Genomic DNA, 12,379 nt, shown 5'->3' with positions numbered 1-12,379 from the left:
TTTCACTAGGAGGGTGGTGAAGCACTGGAATGGGTTACCTAGGGAGGTGGTGGAATCTCCTTCCTTAGAGGTTTTTAAGGTCAGGCTTGACAAAGCCCTGGCTGGGATGAATTAGTTGGGGATTGGTCCTGCTTTGAGCAGGGGGTTGGACTAGATATCTCCTGAGGTCCCTTCCAACTCTGATATTCTATGATTCTATATGATTATAGGAGACTCTCTGCTTTCATTTTTAAAAGAAATAAGTTCCTACCCTCCTGGCTATGGAGAAACGCTTGAAAATGAGACTCCAGTGCATTGTACAGACTCAGAACTGGAAGGTAAACACAACCACCACCACTCCAACATTTGTTATTTTTTAAAATCTCATGATATTTAAGTCAATTTTATGATTTTAGGGGGCTGGATTCATGATTTTTGAACCCTTGTCATTGGTCGTACTAGGAGAAGTTTCTTCTTTTGTCTAATGAAGACAGAGCTGAGGAGATGGGAGGAGGGAAGGCTGCCAACTTTTATATTGGCTTTCAAAGCAGAACATTTGTCCTTCAACTTGCTCTCGGGGTTTCTAGTCTATTTATCAAAGTTCTTATCTATAGATGGGTGAAAAATTTCACCTCTCATTTTTTTTTTGTGAAAAATATAGAATCAGGTGAAATGGTTCAGTTGACAAATAGCATCAGTTTCACTGAATTGTTTCCCTTGAAAAAAGAGTCTGAAAAGATCAATAACATTTTGATTTTTCAATTTGAACAGAGTTTGTCTCCATATGCCCCTTGATTTTATTTTAAGCAAGTAAAAATTAGGGTTGTCAAGAGATTAAAAAAGTTAATCACAATTAATTGCAGCTTTAGTCGCACTGTTAAGTAATATTAGAAAACCATTTATTTAAATATTTTGGGGGTTTTCTATATTTTCAGCTATAGGATCAGGGCTGGTGGCTCTGGGCTTCAGCTCCCCTCAGGGCATGGGGTTCAGGGCTTCAGCTGCTTTTGGGTCATGGGACTTCAGGCCCCCCACTGCCCGAGAAGCTCTGGGCTGCGGCTTTTCCAGACCCCCTGTCGCCTCTGAAGCTGTGGGTTGGGACTTCTTCCCCCCACACTGCCCTTGCCTCCCGCCTCACCCACAGATCTGTGATTAACACATTACACAAATTAACACATTCATTTTGCTTTCAGTTAATTGCGGGCGTTAATGGCGATCGATTGACAGCTCTATTACAAATATTTTTAAATTGCGCAGGAACTAACTGAAAAATGTGTTTCACCTGAAAAACAATTGATTTTTAAAACTTTTCTCTTGGTGGAACATTTTGAAAAATTTCAATTTTGGGTTGACCCCCTCTTCCCCATTTTTTTTTCTTTTTGAATTGCCGGGGATCAGAAAACCCCATTGTTCACATGGCTCTGTTCTTACCTCCCCCCAATCGCTGTAATATCTAAGTGTTTTCCAATTGGGTATTAATGTCAGGACTAACATCTGTCATGGGGGCGTTCTCGCACCTTCCTCTGAAGCACTCTTGCTTACAGGATATTGTATTAGAAAGCCCCCGGTCAGATGCAGCAAGTGCCTTCCCCACCTTGCTCTAAAACAATGTCCCCCAGGCCAGCCTTAGAGCTAAAGCTCGGGTGGTAGATGGCAAAGTTAGTCCAGGCCAGGTCTTAGGCTGTCCTGTGTGTGTAGTGAGCACAGGCTCTATTAATAACAACACTTAGCTCTTAGCACAGCACCATTTATCAGTAGATCCAAAAGCACCTCACCAAAGAGGTCACACTCCCCATTTAACAGAAAGGGAAACTGAGGCACACAGCAGTGTCACCACTTACTCAAAGTCACCCAGCTAGCTAGATGCAGAGCAAGGCTCTAGAACCCAGGGCTCCTGAGTCAAGGTCAAGTGCACTAGCCACAAGGCCAGACAGTCTCCCCCTACCAATGCCCCTATTAGGCAGTCTGGGAGTTAGCAAGCCAGCGACACCCACACGGTTTAGCTGCCCCAATCAGACTGTCAGAGCCCGGTCTCTGGTGTCTTGTGAGGACACTTGCCTTATGGTCCCCAAATGGTTTCAGACAATACCCTCAGAGTGCAGGGCATTCTCCTTGCTCTGTTCCAAGAGGAAACCTAGCTACAGGGCCTTCCTCACTGCCGGCTATTGCCAGATTGACTCATAAAACAAATCACCAGCTGCTGTCAGCTTCCCTCCGCTCCCAGCCTCTGACCTCTCCTGCTTTGAAGTAGGTGGGGAACACCTGCCCGTCCATCTTCAGAGACAGCTCAGCATTGTTGGCCTGGCCAGGCTGGGAGATGGGGTGGGGGAAAAAGGCTTCCTGCCGGGGGAGATAAGCCCCCTGTAATCAGCGTAATGGAGAGCAGCCCTGCATACCACCCTCACCTTTACTGCGGGCATTACAGGTGTGAGAAGCCCATACCCAATGGCGCCGGAGCCTTTCCCTGCTGTGCTGGGGCCACCTGGATCTCTTGTTAAACTATCTGCCGAGAGGGGGATTTCTTGGTATTTATTTGGGCCTTAAATCACAGACCTATTAAAGCAGCCATCTGATCTGTGTCCCCCGCTCCCTGCCTATGCAGGCTTGGGAGATTATATCCTGGAGTTGGGAAAAGACGTTCCATATTCTGAAAAAAAAATCCCATGGACAGTTGCCCTTCCCCCTACTGAAATGGCAGCCTGGAGAGGGGATGTAATTCAATTATTACCCTCTGTGTATAGTCTCCTTGATTAGCTGATAAGCTGTACAGGATTGTACCCTGCTGCCAAGTCTCCACTGCTTTATTTGCAAGCTTGGGGCAGGGAGCAGCTTTTTGTTCTGTTTGTACAGCACCTTGCACAGCAAGGTCCCTGGCTGTGACAAGATCATAGAATCACAGAATATCAGGGTTGGAAGGGACTTCAGGAGGTATCTAGTCCAACCCCCTGCTCAAAGCAGGACCAGTTCCCAACTAAATCATCCCAGCCAGGGCTTTGTCAAGCCTCCCCTTAAAAACCTCTAAGGAAGGAGATTCCACCACTTCCCTAGGGAACCCATTCCAGTGCTTCACCACCCTCCTAGTGAAATAGGGTTTCCTAATATCCAACCTAAGACTCCCCCACTGCAATTTGAGACCATTACTCCTTGTTCTGTCATCTTCCATCATTGAGAACAGTCTAGATCCATCCTCTTTGGAACCCCCTTTCAGGTAGTTGAAAGCAGCTATCAAATCCCCCCTCACTCTTCTCTTCTGCAGACTAAATAACCCCAGTTCCCTCAGCCTCTCCTCATAAGTCATGTGCCCCAGCCCCCTGATGATTTCCGTTGCCCTTTGCTGGACTCTCTTCAATTTGCCCACATCCCTTCTGTAGCGGGGGGCCCAAAACTAGACACAATACTCCAGGTGTGGCCTCACCAGTGCCAAATAGGGGGGGATAATCACTTTCCTCGATCTGCCGTCAATGCTCCTGCTAATACAGCCCAATATGCCATTGGCCTTCTTGGAAACAAGGGGACACTACTGACTCATACCCAGCTTCTCATCCACTGTAATCCCCAGGTCCTTTTCTGCAGAACTGCCGCTTAGCCAATCTGTCCCCAGCCTGTAGCAGTGCCTGGGATTCTTCCATTCTAAGTGCAGGACTCTGCACTTGTCCTTGTTGATCTCCTTGCCACTACCAGAATACACCTAAGAAATTGTATTGAAGTGAATGTTTAAAATGAAATATACACAGGTTGAGAGGGAAGGTACTGTACATCTTGGGTCAGGCTTGGGTTATGGGGGGTTACAGGTATCATTTGCAAGGATGAAGAGATACATACATGTCACATAACCGGCATAGACCCAGATTGGGTTGCAAGTGTCAGTGGATAAGTGGGCTCGGGTACGCCACCCATGCAATGAGTACGGAGCCCAAGCCAGTATCGGTGGAGCGGATTAGAACATGGGTGGGGTGCGTCCCTTGGTCCGTCAGGGAGGGAAGTGGATTATTTCCCTGGTCTGTGGTCTCAGTTACTCGGTGTGGTATTGGCGGTGTCCGGTGATGTGTTCTATATAAATGTCTCTGGATCAACTGATGGTGTCAGACACCATGAGCTGTCTTATGAGCCAGGTGTAGCATCGACCGACTCCGCACACTGTCAGAACTGGCTCATTGTGGGGGTCCCACGAGCCTAAGGCTCCCACGATCAGGGCGTGTATCTGGACCTTGGAGCTAATACTTGGAAAGGATACAACAGGCTTCTACTCCTCCTGAGTGGAACAGTCCTCCAAGAGCAGAAAACGTTCTGTGATGCTCTGGCTAAGTTTCCCTTTGCTCAGTTTCATCCCATCACAGCTAGTTCCCTCCCACTTGGCAAATGGGCTGGCTCCTCCACAAAAAGGCAGGATCAACCTAACAGCTCCTTACCTGCCGGAAGAAAGACTGGGTCAAAATAGACACCTCAGAGCAGTAGGTACTTGGCTCTACCAGACTGAAAGGGCCAGCCCCAGAAAAGCATACTGAGAAAAAAGGTCCTTTTAAGAGGATAAGCCAGTGGTGGGAAGGGTTCGCAGAGAGCAGGAAGTCATGAGCAAAGGAGCTGCTTTGGTGCAGTGTCCGTCATCCTTATATCACACTTGCCCTAAACACGTTGCTCTCCTCCTTGTATGCCCTTCAGACACGTCCTGGAGCCCCTTAACCAACCTATTCCTAGGGAGTTCTCTGATGCTTTTCCATCCAAACCACTCCCTCTAGGACCTGTCTCACAATTGACAACAATGGTAATGGTAATGTTTCCAGGAGGGAAGGGAAAGGATGAGAAAGAAAGAAATCACCGATCGTACAAAGGACAGGGGATAGGAGGGGAGTGGCCATGCACGGAAGGAATAAATAGAGTGGAAAAAAAAATCCTTGGAGAAAGTGGGAAAGAGCAAATACATGGAGCCATGAAAGATGAGTGTGAGGGCAAAGGTGGGAGCAGAGAAAGGGAAAGCAGAGGCTAGGAAGGAAGCCAGTGAATGGGGGCTCCCAGGGAGAGGCCCTGTAGCAGGACAGTAACCCTGCTTCTGCCCTGAAGGGCCTTAAAACAGCCCTGGGAGTGGGCTGTGGCAGGGAACCAGTAAGAACAGGCTGATTGGGGAAAGTAGCCACAGGTGGGGCCACGCCCCAATCAGGCCACAACTGGCTCTATAAAAGGGCTGCTAGGCAGGAACAAAGTCAGTCCCTCTTTAGCCTGTGAGAGAGCAGGGCCTGGCTGTCTGAAAGCAATAGGTGCCTGAGTGGAGCAGGGCTGGGGAGCTCAATCCGGGCCACTCCCCAGGCTGCAGGCCTTGAGAAGGGCCTAGGGAAGGCACTGGGGCTGCAGAGGTGCAGTCTGGGGGTTAGGCAAGGGCAGCGGGTCCAAACCCCTCTTGCCTGTGATGAGTGGCATATACACTGCAGTCTGCCTCAGGGAACGGGGGCTAGTTGGTGACTGGCAGTGGCCATAGACTGAGGCGAGGTGGGGATAGAGGGTTGTGGGTTCCTTGGGGAGGGGAGACCCAGACATCTGTGGGGGTACTGCTGGGGCAGAATCCCTAGGCAAAGGTACTCCGGTCTGGGAGGGACACAGGCCAGTGAAAGGCTAGACGCCAGCTGGCAGAGGGTGCTCGGGAGCTGGGAACAGCTAATTCCCAGGATAACCAGCAGGAGGCGCTGCTGGGTGAGTCTCGCCTTACCACAGGCCCCTTTGGGGAAGGGGAGCAGCTGACACCCCCTCCCTCGCTGACAGACACGGGCTTGGAGCACGGCGGTCTGACCTCAGTGATCCCAGTGCACCGTCTTTTCCCTACAGAGAGAGACCATAACGGGGGTTACAGGACCTGCCTTGGCTTCCGTAAGCTGCAGCAGGAGCAGGCCCATGTTGTCCACAGTCCCCCAGCCAAGGTCTCATGGTGACAGGTCTCTATGGGCAAGGGCACTCTCATGCTCCTGCCGTCGCCAGCTACCCAAAGCATCTGGGGAGGAGGTAGGGCCGGAACCCACCCTCCTAAGGGATGTCACCCGGGTGTGCTGGGAAGCTCCCGCTGGGGCGGTGCCGTGTCTGGAGCCCTCTGAGGGCCATGGCTCCCACTCCACGGCTGTTCTGTCCCCCGGCGGACAGGCCAGCTGCGGATCCTGTATTATTTTTCTCCCCATCTGCAGAAAACTGCTGCATGAAGGGCCCCTAGTGGCAGCACTGAGCAGCTCGGCTCCTTCACAACGGGCTGGGAAAGAGACGCTCTTTGCTGTCCAGGCCACTGTGAAATGAGGCCCAGTAGTGCAGAGAGGCGGGGTGTCCACAGGACTCTGAACTACCAGACAAAGGGGTAGAATAGGTAAGGCCAACGCCGCCCCAACGCCCACCACTGAGCCGGGGTTCAAACTGGTGCAGGGCTTCCGAGGTTCAGCTCAGCGAAACGCCCGCAGTTTGGAGCTCTGCCCAGGGCAAATAAGCTGCACACCAAGCGCTGGGCTACACTTCAAACGTTACAGGGTCACAGCTGCACCGCAATCGTGCTTCCCAGTGTAGACACTACCTATGCCGAGGGGAGGGGTTTTCCCGTTGCAGGTAATCCCAGGTGGCTAATCGCAGGGGGCGTAGGTAATCCACCTGCCTGTGTGGCAGTAGTGAGGTTAATGGAAGAATCCTCCCATTACACAGGGATCAAAGTTGGCTTAACAACGCTGCTCAGGATGTGGATTTTTCTCACCCTTGACTGATGTAGACCAGGCCTAAGAGCCAAACCAGACCCCGTGGTGGCAGGCACATTAGACACACCTGATATGGAGCTAGTTCAGGTCAGACCAATTGGCCTGGCAAACGCTGAGCCTGTTAGCTCTGTGGGTCGCCCCTTGTGTTTGCGCAGGGCCCAGCCCAGCGGGGAGCAATCCTGAGGTAGGGCTGCTGGGCGCGAGTGCTGTATGTCTAGGGGATGCCCCGCCCATGACATGCAGCATGTTGGGGCAAATGAGGGCATTGTTTGGTTAATAGCGCCCTGAGCCAGGCCTGGAGAGACAAGAGCTCATCGGAGTCACCAGCTCTGCCCCCTTAGTCACTACAGTAAACTTCATAGCACGTGCTCCGAGGTGGAAGTCCTGAGGCTGGGGGAGCGTGGAAACCCTTTCCTCTCCAGTTTGGCCAGGTGCTCACGAGCAGATTCCTTGCCCCCCAATGCATGGGCTATGTGACTAAGGCAGAGCGTCGCTTGTCCAGGTGCAGAAGGTGGGGTAACTTAACTAGGGTGACCAGATGCCCCTATTTTATAGGGACAGTCCCAATTTTGGGGTCTTTTTCTTACATAGGCTCCTATTACCTCCCACCCCCATCCCGATTTTTCTCATTTGCTGTCTGGTCACCCTAAACTTAACCCCCTTACTTAGTGGCCAAAACACCCTCTTTCAGGAGTGCAGGGCTCAATGTGGGGAAAGAATCCCACCTGATTTGTCATATCCACTCCCTCCCTCCTGCACCGTCCCCTGCCCTATGGCTCAACCCTGCCCCTCTGCTGCTTTGCTGCCCTACTCGGTCTTGCCTTGGGGGGAAGTTTTAATCCTCCCAGGGGGAGGGGGAGATGCTAGTGAAAGCTCCCAAGGAAAGGCAGCACCTCCAACAATTGCTCTGGATGGATCTTTCCCCCCGCTGGGCAGCACGGTGCCATTTTTGGCCATGCCGCCCGCCTTCCCCCATTGCCCGTCTCCCATTGGGGGAAGACGAGCCACGGCAGCCCCTGCCTCCCCAGTTCCATCAACCCCCCCTTGCCCTGGAAGCCGGTGCCAGCAGCACAGCTCCCTGCCACTGTCTTGTCCCCAGCTTGTACATCAGTGACATTTTCATTTACAAACAGCCCAAAGGGGCTGACGGGGAAGGGAAATTAAAAGAGAACAAACCAACCGAACCCACCAGAATAATAAAACCCAGCTCTAATTCCCTTTTAACAGCCCCACTTTCAATTACATGGCGGGAGGCATTTCCCATTTAGCAGCCCAAGATCAAACAGGATGGGGAAGGGAAGCGAAATGTCTCCGATAAGGCGGCCAGCCGAGCATGGCTGGGGAAGTTCTTATTAAGAAATGTAAAAAGCCAGCAATGAGACTAATAATGGAAATAATGAAATCCTTGATTGTGCAGTGCCAGCACGTCAGAATCACATTCCTTTCAGCCCCCAAGCAAGGTCACGCTCAAGCCTCTCCCGCCACTTTTCCGGCAGAGGAAAATTCCCAGCGTGCAGCAGCCTCCACTGAATGGCTCGTGCCGCAACTGGGGGCCTGATGTCCCTGCGTGTCTGGCAGCTGGCTCCTAGAGGAAGCAGAATCGGGCTCTCCTTGGCTGTGTTCATTACAGGGCATTTGGCTCGCTGATGTTTAGCCCCTGCATGGCTGGTGGCTCTCCCGCTCCCCGAGTTATCTTGCTTCGATCTCTGCCCCCTGGAAAAAAGGCACCTGCTGCTTAAAAAAACTGCCTGATTCAAACGAGATAGAGGGGTGTTTAGGGGCTGTTTTCCTGGCTCTAACTAATAGGACTGGCCCAGAACATCATGCTTTATCTGTTCCATCTGGCCTGGCTTAGCCACCTGAATAAAAACAGGCTCATTTTCTGTCTAATGCCTGCTCCTGTTCTTTCCTTCACTTCCCAGCCCTGTGCCCATTTGTTCCACTTGGGAGCCCTGAGATAAGGAGCTGGGGGCCTGGGGCTGGGGGAAGGAAACCACCTTCCATTTTGCGACTGAAATTTTGTGCCTGCTTTGCTCGGATTATAAACTTCAGAGGCAGTCCCTTCCCCCACCCTGGAGTAAATCTCTGGCCCATGCTGCTTTAATTACCTGTGGCTTTCTCAAGAGTGATGATGCATAGGGGATGGTGTGAACAGATCACAGGCATGTGTGTACGTTCATACACACACACACACGGGATGTGCTTAGCTATGGTGGAGGCCAGGAGACAGCTACTTACGCCTGCTCGTATGTATGGGGAAGATTTTGGTGGTGGGGGTGAATGACGCACAAGCATGGGGATGCTGCTTAGACTCTGAGCTCTTCAAAGCAGGGCCCATCTCTTTACGATTTTGTACAGAGCCTAGCACAACGTGGCCCAGCGCCTGAGCCACTACATAGTCCAAAGAATTAATGATGATAATAAATGCCCTCGCCCACACACATGAGATGCTCGAGGTAATGGGGTGAACAGAACTCACGGATCTGGACACGTGTACACACAAGAACACGCACACACTTGTCAGCAAATAGATGCCCTAATAATATCTTCAGGGCATCCCACCATTGTAGAACAGTCCGTCTGGCCATCCAGTTCCACTTCCATAGGGAAGCCCCACTTGTTTCTAGTTTCAGAGACATGTCTGGGGTGTTGGGTTCTTTTGTTTTAACAAAGTATTGTCCCCTTAGGGTGACCAGATGTCCTGATTTTATAGGAACAATCCCGATTTTGGGGTCATTTTCTTACATAGGCTCCTATTATCCCCTACCCCTGTCCCGATTTTTCAGGTTTGCTGTCTGACCACCCTATAACCCCTCCCAGCCCCTGTCCCAGAGGCTGCGATTATTCTGTATGCACATACTGCCCCCTAGTGGTCTCCCAGAGCTAGCCTCTTCCACTTCATTCATCTCATTCGTCTTATGGCATTTCTGAAGTTTAATTCAGTGGCCCCAGAAACGTCTAATGACTAAAGTGCCGGACTCCTGGGTTCACGTCCCAGCTCTACCAGTCTTGGGTGGCCTTAACCTGTAAGGTTCTGTGTAAAGTAGGGCTGGTTACACCTTACTGGGGTGCAGGGAGGCTTGCAAAGAGCTTTTAGATTCATACTGTTATTGCCTTAAGTTTGGAATAACCCCCCATCCCATATTAAGCCACACCTAGAATATCATTGAAAGCCACGTGCATGGGGCCATTCTCTAATTCAGCCACTGCTATTCACCCTAAATACCTATAAACCCCCCTCACCCCCTCAGCACAGTATCTGAGCACTTCACAATCCTTGCTGGATTTAGCCTCACTACACCCCAGGAGGTGCTGTTATCCCCTTAGCGCAGATGGGAAACTGAGGCACAGAGATGAAGGGCCTCACCAGGGCCGTAGCAACAAAGAACGTGGTCCCCTCCGAACATATGTCCGGGGCCCCTTACCGAAAAAGTCAACGGCATATTTCGATGAATTTGCCGTGTCTGAGATCACAAGATTCCAAGTGTGAGCTCCACATGGTACATACAAGGCACGGTCATTTATTTCTAGCATGCGGGCTTGAACTCCTTTATTCTTTCCTCTCATATTTGCGCCGTTATCATAAGCTTGGCCTCTCATGTCAGCAATGTCTATTCCTAAGTTGTTTGCCTTTTCAAGAAACGCTTCCAATAAGCCCTCGCCAGTTGTATCATGAACATTAAGAAAACCAACAAACGCTTCACGAATATTGACACCATCTTCACCGTTGCATTCAACAAAGCGTAACACCACAGACATCTGTTCTTCATGTGACACGTCGGGAGTACAGTCCAAAATAACTGAATAATATTTTGCTTTTTTAAGCTGCGCTATGTTGGCCTCTTGAATGTTACTGGCAACAAGTTGAATCAGCTCGTTTTGGATCTGTGGACTGAGGTACTGAACATGTGTCTCTGCCTTCTTAATCCTCTGTAAAAGTTCGCTGAGGACAGTATCATACTTTGCAAGCAATTCAAACAGTCCCAAAAAGTTGCCATTCGAAGGATCGCCGAGCTTTTCATTACTTCCTCGAAATGCCAAGTTTCTTTCGGACAAGAAAATAACGACATCAACCATGCGTTTGACAACATTTCTCCAGAAATCTCTTTCTTTCAGAAAAGCCTGCAATTCGAGTTGGTCAATAGATGTACGGTTTACTATGCCTGACCGAAGGTCAAACCATTTCACCATACAGTCTTGATGACCTTTGCCTGTTTCATGCTGCTGAAGTCTTTTTGACAGTGCTTTCCAAGCAGATGTTCCACGACGTAGCGGTATGTCGCCAGTGCCAAATAATTTACAACAAAAACAAAAAATGGCATCTTTCTGAACTGAGTACATTAACCATGAACGTCTTATTTTCTCGCCATTTGCCATGGTTCGATAGAAATGAGTACTTGTGAACCTCCGTCTTTCCTCGTTAAATGGAAATTCGTAACTTTCATTCTGCTGCGGTGGGCCACGTGCAACAATGTCACACACTTGCCTGTCCGATATATAGACGGTCAATCTCCTGGATCATCAGTCAGTGGTTCAGATTCAGACACTTCTTTCCCGGCAGCAGCTTGAATATCTGTCACAGTTTGTTTGGTAGAACAACTGGCTTCACCTTCGACCTCACTTGAAGCACTTCTGGATACTTCTGGATACGATTCGTCGCTGCTAGCGCTGTCCATTTCATGTGCCTGTACCTGTACGTTGGATTGCAGCGCAAAATACGTTGACAACTTTGGAATTTTCTCAAGTTCCTTCTCGGCATCTTTTGCTGCCTTTCGTTTACTAGCTCCGCTCTTATACATTCTCTTAGACATCACAAAGCACGCTTCTGCGTTGGAAACGATAAAAAACTAAACAACTAAATTAATAACATTTATCCGCTGACCGCCATTATGAACGCAAATACACTTTCTTTGAATGGGTCCAACTAAAATTCGAAACTGACCGACAGACAACTGATGTAGCCAATAGCATTATGATGTATCATAATGACTTCACGGTTTTGTCAGTAAAACCGACATGGATTGTGCAATAGCGTCAATAAATGTCACTTACCTAGTTATACCTTACATTTTTTTTGCCACTTTTAGGGGCCCCCTTCCTTGTGGGGCCCCCTCCGGTCGGAGGGTACGGAGGGCGCTCGCTACACCTCTGGGCCTCACCCAAACTCCCCCAGGAAGTCTGTGGCAGAGCTGAGATCCGAGCCAAGTGCCCTAACCCCTAGATCACCCTGCCTCCCTATTGAAGCATCCCCTAGAGTATATATATATATGTTTGGTCCCATCTAGTTTTAAGTGTGCCGGTGTGGTGCTTCTGGCACTCCCCTAGGAAATGTATTCTACCAGCCCATGTAACCTACTGAGCCGCTCACCAGCACTGCAGCAGTGGAGCATCTTTTGGTGTTACTGGTATTGCAATACCAAGCACATGAGAACTCCCTGCAGGCTGAAATCACTCCTAGATCTTTATGACCCTGGGCTTCTTGGTATCTGTGTGCTGATATCGCAGCCTCATGGTGTAACTGAACCAGTTAAAAAGGTGCAGGTCATTGAATTAAAACCCTTTGACAACAGCCCCAACCCCTCTTCGCCCAATCCTGGCCAGACCCCCCCACGTCCTGGGCACATGGAAATCAAGGCAAACGGCCACTGATCAGATAGAGATTTACCCATTGGCCTCTCCCAACCATG

This window comes from Chelonoidis abingdonii, chromosome 5 (assembly GCF_003597395.2).
Source record: "Chelonoidis abingdonii isolate Lonesome George chromosome 5, CheloAbing_2.0, whole genome shotgun sequence".
Taxonomy (NCBI): domain Eukaryota; kingdom Metazoa; phylum Chordata; order Testudines; family Testudinidae; genus Chelonoidis; species Chelonoidis abingdonii.
The sequence above is the reverse complement of the archived record's forward strand: the minus strand, read 5'-3'. Positions refer to the sequence as shown.